A 6,474-nucleotide genomic window follows, 5' to 3' on the forward strand; every position below is an offset into this window, starting at 1 on the left:
AGATTAGATGGACTCCTAAGGCCATTCCTAACTCTATATCTATGAGTATATTATTGGAAGTTGTAGTAAATGTTCATTTAATCTGCAAAATATAATTGAAATAGCCACCTGACACTTGAATTATTTACTAAAGATTATATATTCTTCATAAGACTTTTTGGAACAGCTTATACAATCAGATTCTGTTTAACCTAGGAAATGGTACAGATTCATAGTTTCTTAAATCTATTTTTTCCCAAACTGATGAAAATATTGGTATAAAAAGTCATAGTTTGTTTTGTTGTTGTTGTTGCTGCTGTTGGTCTGTATGTTATAATTTCATTTACTGATGCTAAAATTGATCCAGGAAGAATTGAGATAAAAGGGTGAAAAATAAACTGTTGCTGAGAAACACTGGATACCCTTTTTAGAGTGATTATGTTTCTCCTGAAGCAAGACCTTAGTAATTTACTCACTCATTAGTTATAAGTCTTTCACAGTTGTGTAGGAAAAATAATCATCCTTCATGGATAAGAAATCAAATGTATCATTCCACTGCTGCATAAATCACAGCTGCTTCAGAGTTCATTATATGGGATATTAATTTCATATTTGACTTAATACATGCCCATAGAATTTTTTCCTGATGCAGCTGACTTCTTCCACCAACTTCAGTCTTTTCCCCATTTTTGTGGCTTTCCAAATTCATCAGATGTTTATCTATTTAAATAAATCTACGAGTGAAGACTCCAGCAGTACTTGGTGGAGGTTGTTTTAATTAATACCTTTTGGTTTTTTGTGCTACATTCATTTTTACTAGTGTTCTTTTGTTCTGCCATAAAATCTTCCCTAACAAACAAAACAAAACAAAGCAAAACAAACAAACAAACAAAAACACAGTTAAGTAAAAATTCTAATCGTAGAGCATCTGAAAGAGCACAGGATATAATGCTAAGTTTCATCATTTGTAAAAATGAAAATATTGGAATAGATGGTTTTGAAGACTTCAAATGGCTATGATTGAATTTTGGTCATAGGAATTTTCTAAATAGGAATGGCAAATTACATCATATATTCCTGTAGTATAACAATTTGGATATAATACCTTTTTTCATAAATTAGCCTTCTTTGTTCCTCACATGTGACAACCCTTCTCTTATCTCTGCCTTTCCAGTGGCTATTGCTCCCCCTTCCACATGTTTGCAATGAAACCCCTCCTTAATCTCCCTAATAGAATTCTTTTTTCCCTTCAAGACTCAGCTCAGAACCATGTCCTACATTAGAGGTTCTTAATTTGGGCTCTACAGATTCCTAAAGGGTCTTTGGATAGATTTCAAAGTGTCCATGAATTTTGATGGGGAACAACTTGCATAAGAAAAAAATACATATTTTTAAGTATCTTCTTCAATTTTCAATGTCACCAACCAAATATTACTCTTAGAGGGGCCTAGCTAGGCATGGTAACACATAGTCATAATTCCTCATGCTGGGGAATTTGAGAATCACTTGAACTCAGGAGATTTGAGTTCCTGACAGTGGATGAATCAGCATGCTGTCTTAAAAAGGGCAAACTTGTCTACATAAAAAACAGAAAAGATCAAGCTCCCACTTCAAATTACAGGGGTTTAGGTACATGAGTGGTCATTCAACTCCCAGTCTCTAAAATAAAATAAAAGATGGAAGAGGATCAGTAGGCCTCACCAAAATGCTGAGGGAAATTAAAATTATGCTATATGATTTAAGAATTAATTTTATTCTGTAATCAACTTTATCCCCCATTTTGTCAACCTCATTTCTCAGTCGAGTTCAAAAATGTAGTCTATCCTAGTCTGAAGTGGCTTAAAGGCATGGTTGGAAGGGAGTGCTGCTATTATTATAACTCATACAAACAGACCCCAGGACATTTATTTACTAGCCAGTTAAATCATGGACATATTATTTTTTATTTAAATGCTTTATTAATTTCCAGTTCACGTAATTCATATGTGCAAGGTTTTTATTTACAAATTTTCACTCCGTTTTTCCCCTACCAACCACCCCAAAATAGCTATCCCAGTGGATATCCCTTCCTTCAATCTGTTCTCTTCCATATCTTCTCCCATAGCCTCTCTGATTTTCGAGTAGGGCACGGAGGATCTCTATGTCCCAGTGCCTATAGATCTTATTTCCCCGTTACATGTAAAATAATATTAATAATAGTGTGTGTGTATATTAAACATTCGATTTTTAAAATTTTGAGTTCCAGATTCATTCCCTTCCTCCCTTGTCACACCCTTACTGGGAAGATAAGCAATTCAGTATAGGTTGTACATGTATAGCTATGCAAAACATTTCCATAGTGGATATATTGTAAAAGGCTGACTATATTTCCCTCCCTCCTATCCCACTTCCCACTTGTTCTATTCTCTACTTTGATCCCATCCCTTTTCAAAAGTGGGTGCTTCCAACTTCCATCCCCCCCAGCCTGCCCTCCCTTCCATCATCTCCTTTCTCATCCCCTTCCTCCTACTCTCCTGTAGGATGAAATACCCTATTTAGTGTGTACGTCATTCCCTCCCCAAGAAAATAACAATGAGAATAAGGTTGACCCATTCCCTTTTGCCTTCCTATTCTTCCGCTCCTTTGTAACCATTTTTCCTTGCCTCTTCTATATGAGACAGTTGACCCCATTCTGTCTCTCCCCATCTCTTCTCATTATATTCCTCTCTCACCTCTTAATATCACTTAAATATCATCCCTTCCTATTAAATCGGTCCTGTTCCCTCTATCTATGTATACCTGTACACATATATACACACATTCATATATTTATTCATATGCCCATATACCCTCCTATATAGACATATATACATATATTTATATTCCCTTCAACTATTCTCATACTGAGAAAAGCTTCATCAGTTACAATTATCGTTTTTCCTTGTAGAGATGTAAATAGTTCAACTTTGATAAATTCCTTATGATTTCTTTTCCCTGTTTACCTTCTCATTCTTCTCTTGCTTCTTGTATCTGAATGTCAAATTTTCTATTCAGCTCTGTTTTTTTTTCATCAAGAATGCTTGAAAGTCCTCTATTCCACTGAATGACCATATTTTCCCCTGAAACATGATACTCAGTTTTGCTGGGTAGGTGATTCTTGGTTTTAATCCCAGCTCCTTTGACCTCCAGAATATCATATTCCAAGCCCTTCGAACCATCCTTCTGGAAGCTGCCAGAACCTGTATTATTCTGATTGTGTTTCCACAGTATTCACATTGTTTCTTCTTGGCTGCTTGTAATATTTTCTCCTTGACCTGGGAATTCCAGAACCTGTGTATAATATTCCTAGGAGTTTTCTATTTGTGATCTTTTTCAGGAGGTGATTGGTGCATTCTTTCAACCTCTATTTTGCCCTCTGGTTCTAAAACATCAGGGCGATTTTCCTCAAGAATTTATTGAAGAATGATTTTGAGGTTCTTTTTTTAATCATGACATTCAGGTAGTCCAATAATTTTTAAATTATATCTCCTGGATCTATTTTCCAGGTCAGTGATTTTACCAATGAGATATTTCATATTCCCTTCTATTTTTTTTCATTTGTTTGGATATGTTTCATATTATCTTGATTTCCCATAAAGCCATTAGCTTCCATTTGCTTCAATCTAATTATGAGGAATGATATTATTCATTGAGCTTTTGAGATTATTTTTCCATCTTGCAAATTAGGCTTTCAAGGCATTTTTCTCCTCATTGTCTTTTTGAGCATCTTTTGCCATCTGAGTTAGTCTATTTTTAAGGTGTTATTTTTTTCAGTCAGGTTATTGACTCTCATAATTTTCTTGCATCTTTCTCATTTCTCTTCCCAATTTTTCCTCCACTTCTCTTATTTGGTTATCAAAATCTTTTTTAATCTCCTCTATAGCCTGTAACCAACTCTTATTTTTCTTGGAAGCTTTTGCTGCAGGAGTTCTGACTTTTCCATCTTCCTCCTGTTCCAGGCTTTGATCCTTTTTGTCCCCAAATAGGAGTGTAAAGTTGGGTTGCTCTGCTTGCATTGCTTCTCATGTTTGTTGATGTTGCCCCTCAATTACTTGACTTTTGGGCTTTTTGTTACAGTAAGGCTCTGCTACCAGACGGGGTAGCTTTGTCCCAATCCTGTTATTTATTCAGTTGCTGAAGGTATTAATTGGGTGCCCTCTCTGAAGCCTCCACATGCTCTGTTAAGCTGGTCACCCACCCCAGGACCTCTAGCCCTGACCACAATTCAGATACAAGTAGATTAAAGCAAGAGCAATTACCCCTCAGACTGGGCACTTGGTCCCCCTACAATCTGCAGGTCAGGAGCTGAAGCTGCCATGTTGCTGAGGCTGCCTGCCCGATGTGCCTCAGCTGCTTCTTACCCAGGGGGCAAAGGCTGACTGTACTCCTGAACTACTGGATCCCAAAGTCCACACTGAACTGACTTCTTACTTTGTTCTTAGCATCTATGTGTTGATAATTCTGGAAACCACCACAGCTGCTAGTGATCTGAAGTCCCTCCAGCAGGATCCTGGTCAAGCCCTCCCTGAGACTAAAACCTCTGCCCTTCAAGGGGCTGGGCTCAGCTCCAAGAGCACTGTGCTAGCCACTTCTTGCTGGTCTATCGGGCTGTCCTCAGCAGGAGGTTAGCTTTTCTGTGTCATTTTGTGAGTTCTGTAGCTCCAAAGTTTCTTCAGAATCACCTTTTACATGAATTGGAGGAGGGGGAAGCCAGAGCACAGCAGAAGTCCTGTTTCTACTCCACCATCTTGACTCCACTCCCCAGACATCTTTTTTGTTGATTTTAAACAAGTGATCAACTTAAGCTAGATTCTCCCCTTCAAGACAATTCTTCAGTCCTTGCCTCTCCTTGCAGAAATTGAGGGGTGATAAATAGGTGGTCTTGATTTGGGAAGTGGGAAGGAGGGGATGTTGCTATTATCTCAGCTAGATTACTAGAGGCAGTTGACTCCCACAAAGCAGTTCACATTCCATAATTATCAGAGAGGGGTGATCAGCTACACCCAAATTGTAATCCACTTTTCTCCAGCTGCAGCCAATCATAAGGCTTCCCAACTACCCTACTACCCTATCCCCTCCTTTTCTGTGATAAATAATTTTGTTTTCCTGGACTGTGTCCCTGATTTGAGGACTCACTTTCTTAACAGCTATATCCATATAGCTATATCCATTAATGTTAATAAACTATTATCTTTCTCAGAGAAAAGGTGCCTTAATTTGCCTCAGTTTCAGTTTTATTAACTCAATGCCAAAGTGTCCATGACATTAAAAAAAAATGTTGTGCTAATAAATGGTTCTTTTATTTATTTATTTTTATTTTATTATTTTTAAAAAATTATCATTTGTAGTTTTCAACATTCACTTCCATAAGATTTTCAGTTTTAAATTTTCTCCCCCTCAATTCCCTCCCTTCCCAAGATAGCATAGAATCTGGTATGGGCTGTATATATACATTCATATTAAACATTTTCACATTAACCTTATTGTAAAGAAGAATTAGAACCAATGGGAGGAACCACAAGAAAGAATAAAGACAAAGCAAAAAAAGAAAAGAGAGAGAGAGCAAATAGTATGCTTTGATCTGCATTCAGACTTCATAGTTCTTTCTCTGGATATGGATAGCATTTTCAATCATGAGTCTTTTGGAGTTGTCTTAGATCCTTACATTGCTGAGAAGAGCTAAGTCTATCAAAGTTAGTCAACACACAATGTGACTGTTACTTTGTATTATGTCCTCCTGGTTCTGTTCACTTCACTCAGAATCAGTTCATGTCTATCCAGGTTTTTCTGAAGTTCACCTGCTCATCATTTCTTAAAGCACAATAGTATTCAATTACGTTCATACCCCACAACTTGTTCAGTCATTCCCCAATTGATGAGCATCCCTTCAATTTCCAATTCTTGACGACCACAAAAAGAGCAAGTACAAATACTTTTTGTATATGTGGGTCTTTTTTTAATATTTGTATGATCTCTTTGGGATGCAGCCCTAGAAGTGATATTTCTGTGTCAAACTATGCAGATTAAAGAAATGGTTCATAACAAATGTTTATCAACTGACTTCTCCTTTGTTAAATTAATCTCACCTTTCTAAATCTACATTACCTAAGTACTCTGAACTTGTAATCATTTTATATAATAAATAATAGTTTAATAATCTTGTGTTCTCTTTTATCCCAAAGCTCAAAGCACACTGAATACAACCTCATTGATATAGATATGCACAAATGTTTAAGAAAAAATATAAATAAACATTAACGATAAAATTTTTTTCACACTTTTTAAATTTTTTTTCAAATGCTTTATTACATTCTGATTTACATCATTCATTTCCACCAGATATTGAATGTAAGGGTTATGGGATTTAAAGATCTCCCATGCCCCATGGACGTGCTGACATAGCAGAGCAAGAAAAAAAAAAGCCGAGCTAACGGTCCTGTGGTTGGCAGTTGGCGGCAGTTGCCTTTTTTTTTTTTT

Source organism: Petaurus breviceps, unplaced genomic scaffold, assembly GCF_028583685.1.
Source record: "Petaurus breviceps papuanus isolate PSGF00001 unplaced genomic scaffold, PetGlider_PUasm1.0 76, whole genome shotgun sequence".
NCBI lineage: Eukaryota > Metazoa > Chordata > Mammalia > Diprotodontia > Petauridae > Petaurus > Petaurus breviceps.